We start from the raw sequence: 10,367 nt of genomic DNA on the forward strand, positions 1-10,367 counted from the left end.
CTCTCACTTCTGTTTCCTGCTGCAGTGCAGCGCCCCCTGCTGACGACGTGTTCTGTGACATATCCTCCAGTAAAAGTGGTGTAAACACAGCTAGTTTTTATAAACCCCATAATAACCCGAGTTCTTTTGGTGGAAAAGTGCTATGACGGACTCCAATTGCCAGAATCCTCTAAAAGATCATGTGGACTCACCATCCAATCAGAAAAGGAGTGTTCTCAGTGCTTCTCCAGAGGACTGATTCAACACACTTGTGCTGGGCTTCATTCATTCATTCATTCATTATCTGTAACCCTTATCCAGTTCAGGGTCGCGGTGGGTCCAGAGCCTACCTGGAATCATTGGGCACAAGGCGGGAATACACCCTGGAGGGGGCGCCAGTCCTTCAAAGGGCTACACAGTCACCCGGAGGAAACCCACGCAGACACAGGGAGAACACACCACACTCCTCACAGACAGTCACCCGGAGGAAACCCACGCAAACACAGGGAGAACACACCACACTCCTCACAGACAGTCACCCGGAGGAAACCCACGCAGACACAGGGAGAACACACCACACTCCTCACAGACAGTCACCCGGAGGAAACCCACGCAGACACAGGGAGAACACACCACACTCCTCACAGACAGTCACCTGGAGCAGGAATTGAACCCACAACCTCCAGGATCCTGGAGCTGTGTGACTGCATCACTACCTGCTGCGCCACCGTGCCATGCTTTACTATTTATTAATTATTTATTTACTTATTATTTATTTATTATTGATTTACTTTATTATTTTGGTTTAATGCATCACCCTGTTTGCTCTGATTCTCTTGGAGACTTGTCTGTTTTTTTGTCGGTGTTTTGTGATTGTAATTAAAGCCTCGTCTGTGCTCACACACTCTATCAGATTGAATGAAAAGTCATTATAGAACATGAAAGTCAGAAATGTCTTTAAGGGGTCTGCGTGTGGTTCCCGTCGTCCAGAGATCACTGGTTCCATCCCTGTGCCTCACACCGCGGAGCCGGGGCGTCCTAAGCACCACGGGGGGAGTGTAACCGGGGGAGTTCAGCTAGCAGCTAATGGGCAGTGCAGGGGGGTGACTGTTGATAGGGTGTAAACTCGGTAGAATTCGGGAACCCTTTAAAGTCTTCTGGCGCTCCTTTAATCAAACAGTCAGGGTCAGTACGGTCCCGGTGCGTGATGCACATCGGAGGTTAGTCCTGTGCTGAGAGCTCACCGTCCTGTTTTTAGTTTTAACACTGGACTAAGGGTCAACACCTCGAGAGTGAGGTAGATATCACACATTTTTATATTTTATTTATTAATAATACCTTATTTTAACTTTCATTTGCCATTTAATCAGGTGTGTGTGTGTGTGTGTGTGTGTGTGTGAGAGAGAGAGAGAGAGAGAGAGAGAGCACTCATTGCTGGTATAAATGGATATTGAGTGAGATGTCAAAGATGCAGAGTGTTGTCAGTGCCATTTAGGACATGGGAGAGAGAGAGAGAGAGAGAGAGAGAGGGAGAGAGAGTGTGTGTGTGTGTGTGTGTGTACGCTTCAGTAGGGATTCCTAACAGTGCGTGAGTCCTGTCTGTCAGAAACCTTAATCATACATCCATTCTCTCTCTCTATCTCTCTCTCTCTCTCTCTCTCTCTCTCTCTCCTCATGACTCTTTCATTGTCTCTCCCTCTCTCCCTCTCTTTCTCTGTCCCTCCTTCTCTGTCATTTAAGTTAAGCGCTTGAGCATGAAGAGCACCTCTGATTTGCGTTCGTGTCTCTGCACAGCTTAAACTCACCTGTCAGGAGAAACTGCTGCCTGTAAGTGGCTGTATACGTTCAGAGCTAACGTGTGTGTGTATGTGTGTGTGGTGTGGGGGGGGGGGGGGGGATTGTAGTGTTCCCAAAAGCCATTAAAGTTTGATTCTCCCACTCCCACACACTTTGAATAAATCAACCTGTCGTTTCTTGCTCTCTTTCTTTCAAGTTTGTGGCATCTACCCCTTTCCTTCTTTGCTCTCTCTCTCTCTCTCTCTGACCTCTTTCTTGCCTCTTCTCTCTCTTACTCCTTCCCTTTCTTCTCTGTTCTCTCTGTCTCTCAAACTTTGACCTCTTTCTCTTTGTTTATTTGTTTTTTTTTCCTTCTGTGTTTTCCCCTCTCTGTGTGTCTCAGTTCATCTCAGTGAGCTTTACTGGCGTGAACATTCTCGTGTGTAGTAGTGCCAAAGCCTTAGTGTGTAACACTGTGTACGAAGAACAACAACAAGAACATAAATCTCACTTTCATCCAACGTGATAATAATATAATAATAATGTAACAGCACTCTAAAATAACTGTAACTCTTCTCTCTGGCTTCACCATCTCCTCTTCATTTTAATTTAACTTTATTTTACTAATGTGGCAGGGCTTTGTGTAACTTGTCAGTCAGCATTAAAGAGAGAGAGAGAGAGAGAGAGAGAGAGAGAGAGAGAGCGCAGGCAGTAGGTAAAGTGAAAAACGAAAGAAAGCAAGTTAAGAAAGAGAAAGAGGACAGTGAAGGAGTAAGAGAGAGAAGAGGTGAGACAGGTTGTGTGTGCGCGTGTGTCTTTTAAAGACAAAATGTTCTTTGTATGAAACCTGGATAAAACAGGAGACACTAATTGATCCTGAGATTACGGAGCAATATTGTGCCCTTTAACTCCCGTCGTTTTTTATTTCAACTGAAAATTTGAGCGTTCTCCTGAGGTTAATATTAGGATCCAAAATAAAAGCCGCAATGATCAAATCTTAAACACTGTGCAAAAATCATTTTGATTCAATTCCATCAGGAAATATCCCAGAAACCTCATGAAATAAGCAGATCTCCGAGTGCCATTCATCAAAGCTGCGTTTGGTCAAATCTCATCCTGAAGGAATGCACGCAGATTTCCAAACCACTTCCATCTTCATGGGTTTCTTCTGTGTTGAGTCATTCCCATCAAAACCGTCTGCTCTGAGAGCGTACAACATCAACAATAACAGCCATAACAATAAGAACAGAGCCGGACACTAACACTAGTCTCACATTGGGAGAGGCTCTAGGGAGAATCCGGTACCTTTCAGCACTTAAAGTGGCCAAGAACTGCCTGCTACTATTGGACTGACAGAATCACAAAGGTCCAATCACACGACTGCTATTTTGGCCTGACGTGTAGAAGGAGGCAGTCTTTGCTTCACGTTGGACCAATACCAGAGCCAGTACAAAACGATTCACGTAAGTGCATATACGCAGAGGTGCCAATCAGAATGCAGCCAATCAGAATGCAGCTGGCAGAATCCTAACAGTGGGACACACACTGAATGTATTAGATGTATTGTGGGCGGAGCACCTGTAGCTGAGACAACACTAACCCTGACACTAATAATCTGCACACGGAGCTCCGGTCTGAAAGTGGGTGGAGTTATTTTTTATTATTCAGGTGCACTGGTAGAAACACCTCCTCCATAATGAGAGACATTACACTGTATACTATACAACTGTCTCCACCCACAACACCACCCTGAACACAGTGGGTGGATAGTTCACGAATCCGAGACATTCGAAGACGAGTCTCAAGTCACTGTTTGAGCAACTTAAGTGCGACTCAACTCCACGTTTGAGGGTGTAACAGGGTGTGTTTCATGTTAATGATATGTAAATGAGGTAGTGGTGAGCAAGAATTGATTTATAAACCAAAGTTGATTCATCAGAATCACTTTATTGGCCACTGTGCTGCACACAGAGGAATTTGTTCTCCACATTTAACCCAATCCGTGCAGTGAAACACACATTTACACACTAGTGAACACTAGGGGGCAGCCCTAGCCATGGCACCCGGGGAGCAGTCGGGGGTTAGGTGCCTTGCTCAAGATCGAAGTTCCCCCAGTTCCCTCACCACCAGGCCACGGCTGCCACAAATGAACATTTCCTGAACCAGACGATTAAGTGTGTTTAATGTCATTTAACGCAGACAGCAGTTTTATCCCCTGTTCATTTCAGCTTCTGATGATTTGAAAAGCGCAGAGACATTTGTAAAGGTTCAGTCTTAGACACAGATTACTTTGTTGTAGTTTGTTGCGAAGACATTGAGTTTTGTCGGTGTCTGGGCTCTGGGGCGGACAGACGACTGCTCCGAGAAACAACAGCATCTTTACAGACTCTTCTTTTGTGTCTATTTCCTTTTCTTAGTGTGTTCTTAGCTCCAGCTCTACATCCTTTCAGACCTGCAGTGATGATCTGTTCTCACAGTGGAAGTATGGGAAGGCTGTGTCCTTAATGGATGTGTGTGTGTGTGTGTGTGTGACAGTGATACACATTGTAAGCTCTTGTGTTTATAACTATTAGTGAGGTTCTTCCTCTCTGTGTTCACTGCTGCACTGCTCTTTTAAGGGTGTTGAGGGGTGAGGGGTTGTACTGTATTTGACTCGGCTGTGAGCCTCCAGTGGAAGGGTGGGCTTATGGACACTGAGGATAATAAACAGATTAGAGAGAAAGAAATGGCCCGCCTGTCTCAACCATAAACCACAGCAGCTTAGAGAGGGGGCTATTCAGCTGCAGGATGCAAATACTTCTGCCTTCTCTCTCTCTCTCTCTCTCTCTCTCTCTCTCTCCCTCCCTCCCTCATGCTCTCTTTTGTCCCTCTGTTTGATCACTCAGTCTTACTCCTCTCTTTCCCTTACTTTCTGTTTCCCTTTCCTATTTGTTCTTGTATGCCCCTTTCTCTCTGTCCGTCTCTTGCCCTGTCTTCGGTTTCTCATTGTATCTCTCTTTCTCGCCCATTAGTCTCCCTCTCCCTCTTTTTACTTTTTCCCTTTTCACCTCATCTTTGTGTATTGCTTTTTCTCAATCACCTGTCTTCTTCCTTTATTTGTGGCCTCAAACCCCTCTCTCCCTCTCTCTCTCCCTTCTTCAGTCACTCACTCACTCTCTCGCTCTCTCCCTTCTCCTCTCTCTCTCTCTCTCTCTTTAAGGCTCTGCAGACTACTCTTTGGTCGGGCTCTTTTTTGTGTGTTGATTTGCGTCTATCTCGCTCGTCTCTATTTCTCTGAGGCTCTTTATATTTCTCTCTGCCCTCGATTCTCTTTAACATTATCTCAATTTCCCCTTTCAGATGTGTCTCTCTTTCTCTCTATCTCACTCTCTCTCACTCTCTTTTTGCTCTGCAGACCGGATCTTGATTAGCTTTAATAGAGCTTTATAGCTTTTCCAATTTGCTAGAATCTGTTTTGGCTGTCACACTGTGAATATATATGTGTGTGTGTGTGTGAGAGAGAGAGAGAGAGAGAGAGAGAGAGAGAGAGAGAGAGAGAGAGAGAGAATGAAACAGTGAAAGGTGGCAACGGCACAAAGTCATAGAATGGGAGGGAGTGAAATGAAAAGAGACAAACAACAAAGGCAGTCTACACATTATACTCTCTCTCTTCTCTCTCTCCCCCCTCTCCCCCCCTCTCCTCCTCTCTCTGCTCTCTCTCTTTCTCTCTCTTCCCCCCTCTCCTCTCTCTCTCCCCCCCTCTCCCCCTCTCTCTCTCTCCCCCTCTCTCTTCTCTCTCTCTGCTCTCTCTCTCCCTCTCTCTCTCTCTCTCTCTCTCTCTCTCTCTCTCTCTCTCTCTCTCTCTCTCACAGAGACGTGGTTGCTCTGTGCTGCAGGAGGAGGCTCTGTAGGCTCTTATCACCCAGACTTTACACGTTGTATCACAGCCTAAATGTGAATATGAGCTTCCTGAGTTTATTCGGATTGTGTTTGTATGAAATAAAACATGCTGTTGGTAAGAGTTCCTGTAAAGAGCCGGGAGAAACAGTGTTCGTTATTCTGTTTTCTCCCGGACCCAGTCCCAGTCCACAGAAGGGTAGAGTCCGGTTATAGAGCTCGTGTATCGGTACACACTCCTACAGTGTAAACAGGAACCGAGCCACTGCTGCTGTACGATTCGAACGGTCATCAACACATCATCTGCTGTCAGTCGATAAAATAATAGTCATAAAGATATTAATAATAATCACACACTCACTTTACTGCATTTATTCTCAATTAATCATTTTGTTCTTTAAAACTGAAGGGTTTAATAATTAATATTTAAAAGTGTTATAAACAAATCAATGGAAGATCAACACAATTGAATTATATTTATATTAGTGGTGTCTGTAGATTTAATCACAATGCCAGCACTTCCTTGTGTTTTTGGGAGGGAGATAAATGATACACAGGGCAAACCAGTGAGTGTAAAACAATAAAGCTATGAGAGAGAGAGAGAGAGAGAGAGAGAGAGAGAGAGAGAACATAGAGAGAGAGAGAGAACGAGAGAGAGAGGCAGAGAGAAGAGAGAGAACGAGAGAGAGAGGCAGAGAGAAGAGAGAGAGAGCGGAGTGAGAGAGAGAGAAAGAGAGGGAGAGAGAGAACAGAGTGAGAGCACAGAGTGAGAGCAGAGAGAGTGAGAGCAGAGAGAGAGAGAGAGAAAGAAAGAGAGACAGACACAGAAAGAGAGAACAGAATGAGAGAGGCAGAGAGAGACAAAGAGAGAGAGACACAGAGAGAGAGAGAGAGAGAGAGAGAGAGACAGACGCACACAGAGAGTATGCATAGATCAACAGAGAGAGAACAGTGAGAGAAAGAGAAGCAGAGAGAGAGAGAGAACAATGAGAGAGACAAAGAGAGACAGACAGAGAGAGAGAGAACAGAGTGAGAGTAAGAGAGAGAGAGAGACAGACACACACAGAGAGTATGCATAGATCAACAGAGAGAGAGAGAACAGAGTGAGAGACAGACACACACACAGAGTATACATAGATGAACACAGAGAGAGAGAGAGAGAGAGAGAGAGAGTATACATAGATCAACAGTTCTTTTTAAATGCTGTTTTAGCTTTCACAAACACACACTAATTCGACAGCTCCACGCACTCGGAGGAGAACGCTAGCTACAGAATCCGCTGTGTAATAGTTAACAGTTCACAGAACTCTGTGGCCATCGAGGCCATGTCAGATCTCAGAGAGGGATGACGTCAGTGCTGCCTCACACTTCCTCTCAGATTATACTTTGGGATACAACCTTAGATTTTTTTGGAATTGCTTGAAATTCCCATCGAGCCTGGCTCCGTCTTTTCTCTGGAGGGTAACTCCTTCTCTTCCTGACCATGGCTAATATGTTTGGTCCTTAGCAGCTGATGTAGCTTCATTATTCCTTTCTTTTAGAAATTTCCTAAGATTTGTGTTGATTTATTTATTTATTTATTATTATTATTTTAATGAAAGTTTCATAGTCCTAGCTCAGCTTCTGTTATTAACACACACACACACACAACAGACTTTCTCTCCCCATGTTCCCCATCTCTACTCCCCTGTTCCCTTTTCATAACCCCTTTGATGTATAATTGAGCCCTGCTCCCTGTCCCTCTTTTCCCCTTTCTCTCTCTCTCTCTTCCTCTCTCTCTCTTCTTCTCTCTCTCTTCTCTCCGCATCCCTGGAGAGGATGGAGGGATAAGAACATCAGGGAAGAGGCAGAGGAAGATGGAGAGGGGGTGGTGAAGAAAGAGAGAGAGAGAGAGAGAGAGAAGGAGCAGCAGGTAAAAGGGGTTTTCTGCTGGCACTGAGCACCTGTGAGGAAGCGTTCCACTTTTCAGACAGTGGATGTTTATACGTGCACCACTCAGCCGTGACGTTATAACCACCTCCTTTACTTTCACTCTCAAGTGTAGATCTCCCCCTGTTCCTCAGCGCTCAGGACCCCCACAGAGCAGGTGTGATGTGGTGGTGGATCATTCTCAGCGCTGCAGTGACACTGACGTGGTGGTGGTGTGTTAGTGTGTGTTGTGCTGGTGTAGAGTGGATCAGACACAGCAGTGCTGCTGGAGTTTTAACCCAGACACATTTCTAGTGGATACATAGTTTAAATGTGCACACGCGGCTTTTATGACCGGTATAGTCGATCCTAAAATTAAATGAGATGCTCTGGAGCAGCTGCCCATGAGCCAAGCGCTGCCCGAATCGCGTGAAGCCCCCAGCACTGAGCCGTGGAGCCGTGAACCGATGGAGGTCTTGATCCACCTTCTTCATCTCAGAAGGACCACTGGATGAGCAGGTGGCCGCGCTGTGTGCTCTTTAAGACTCTGTGAATCCGTAGCTGGTTTAAAAGCACAGCAGGTCACTGTGGGAAGTGTGGTGTACAGTTAGAATGTCAGGAATGTAGTTCAGCTGAACACTTCAGACGAAGCGAGGCACAACATATAACTGAAGCTCATTCAAATGCTCGGGAAGAAATAATGAACATTTCTTATGAATAATGGATATCAAATTATATCTAGCTTTTCTAAGGGTTAAACCCCGAGGGGCTGCACAAGAGCCCACACTCCCATCCCTCACACTCATAACTTCGTATCGGTTTAATAGCTAGTTACTGAATTATTGATTGTCATTTATTTTCTAATAATTCATATTAATTCACAGTATATTTACACAAATATTCAAATAATCTCCTTGTATCTACATCCTCTCTTCATTCTCTCAGCTCCACTGACCACACGGGAGCACTTAGTAGTTCTACAATCACAGAGTGCAGTCCGTCTGTTGCTCTGCATACTTTGTTCCTCAGCGCTCAGGACCCCCACAGAGCAGGTGTGATGTGGTGGTGGATCATTCTCAGCGCTGCAGTGACGCTGACGTGGTGGTGGTGTGTTAGTGTGTGTTGTGCTGGTGTAGAGTGGATCAGACACAGCAGTGCTGCTGGAGTTTTTAAACCCTGTGTCCACTCTCTGTCCACTCTGTGAGACACTCCTCCCTCGTTGGTCCACCTTGTAGATGTAGAGTCAGAGACAGTAGCTCATCTGTCGCTGCACAGTGTGTGTCGCTCGTCCTCTAGTCCTTCATCAGTGACACAGGACGCTGTCGGCTGGATGTTTTTGGTCGGTGGACTGTTCTCGGTCCAGACACTGAGGGGTTTAAAAACTCCAGCAGCACTGCTGTGTCTGATCCACTCTACACCAGCACAACACACACTAACACACGTCTACCTGTCACTTCTATAAGCTGTGGAGTCTGTGTTTAACGAGGATCTTTGACCTGATAAAACGACTCACTTTAAATATTTTGTCTAGTCTCGTTTATTAAAGTGGATTATACAGAGGGGACTTGTATTTAATGTTTGTGGATGTATGTGTTGCATGAATTTTCAAAACAGATTCCATTTCCTCTTCAGTGTTTTCATGTGAGAATTTGTGGCATTTCACTACGTTCAGGAAGATGCAGTTTTTTTTTCCCTCTCCTCCCCTGCCTCCCTCTTCTCCTCCGAGTCGTTGTGTGAATATGATTTTAGCAAATTTAGGTTTAATGAAAACCCTCTTCAGGGAAGAGAGATAGGAGTGTGTGTGTGTGTGTGTGTGTGTGTCTGTGTAAAGGAGTGTGGTAAAATGGATCCTCCTTGGGAGCTTCTCTTTTTCATTTGTTTTGTTCCATGGTGCGATGTAAGGTTAATGTGCTGCATTTACTCTGACAAGATGCTGTTAACATGGAACTCCTACAGAGAGAGAGAGGAGGGGAGAGCAGAGAGAGAGAGAGAGAGTGTGAGAGGAGAGAGAGCGAGAGCAGAGAGAGACAGAGACCTTTACAGTTCTTTATTGAAAATCCAGTGTTATTATTATAATTATTTTTTCTGTGTTGGAGAGAGAGACAGAGAGAGATTGAGAGAGAGAGAGAGCGAGCAGAGATTGAGAGAGAGAGAGAGCGAGCAGAGATTGAGAGAGAGAGAGAGCGAGCAGAGAGATTGAGAGAGAGAGAGCAGAGAGATCGAGAGAGAGAGAGAGAGCAGAGATATTGAGAGAGAGAGAGCGAACAGAGATTGAGAGAGGAGAGAGAGAGGAGAGAGATTTTGAGATTGAGAGAGATTGAGAGAGAGAGCAGAGCGATAGAGAGAGCAGAGATATTGAGAGAGAGAGAGCGAACAGAGAGATTGAGAGAGAGAGCAGAGAGATTGAGAGAGGAGAGAGAGAGGAGAGAGATTTTGAGATTGAGAGAGCAGAGAGATTGAGAGAGAGCGAGCGAGCAGAGAGATTGAAGAGAGAGATTTTGAGATTGAGAGAGAGCGGAGAGAGAGAGCAGAGCGATTGAGAGAGAGAGAGAGTACACACTGATGGAAAGCAGGGATAGGAAAGTCAGCTCAGAGATACAGAGACGTGTGAAGAGCTGTTTTACTCGAGCGCTCCTTTCACTGGACGTTTGATATTCTTTCCTCTTCTAACATTTCTTCTGAAACTCATGATGTCACTGTATAGTTTCTCCTTCCTTTTTCAGCTTCTGCTCTTTGAAGAACGTTAAAACACAGCGTACATTAGATACTAGAACGTTACTGTGAGGATTTGATTGCATTTAGCCACATACAATCTGATAGAGTGTTGT

The 10,367-nt window shown here is 45.1% G+C and overlaps 1 protein-coding gene across 2 annotated transcripts in view; it reads left to right on the top strand.

Moving 5' to 3' along the window:
* Positions 1-10,367, top strand: part of cdh23 (cadherin-related 23) — a 422,443-nt gene that overhangs the window by 135,719 nt on the left and 276,357 nt on the right. The window lies entirely within an intron of this gene.

This window comes from Hoplias malabaricus, chromosome 8 (genome assembly GCF_029633855.1).
Source record: "Hoplias malabaricus isolate fHopMal1 chromosome 8, fHopMal1.hap1, whole genome shotgun sequence".
In the NCBI taxonomy this organism is placed as follows: domain Eukaryota; kingdom Metazoa; phylum Chordata; class Actinopteri; order Characiformes; family Erythrinidae; genus Hoplias; species Hoplias malabaricus.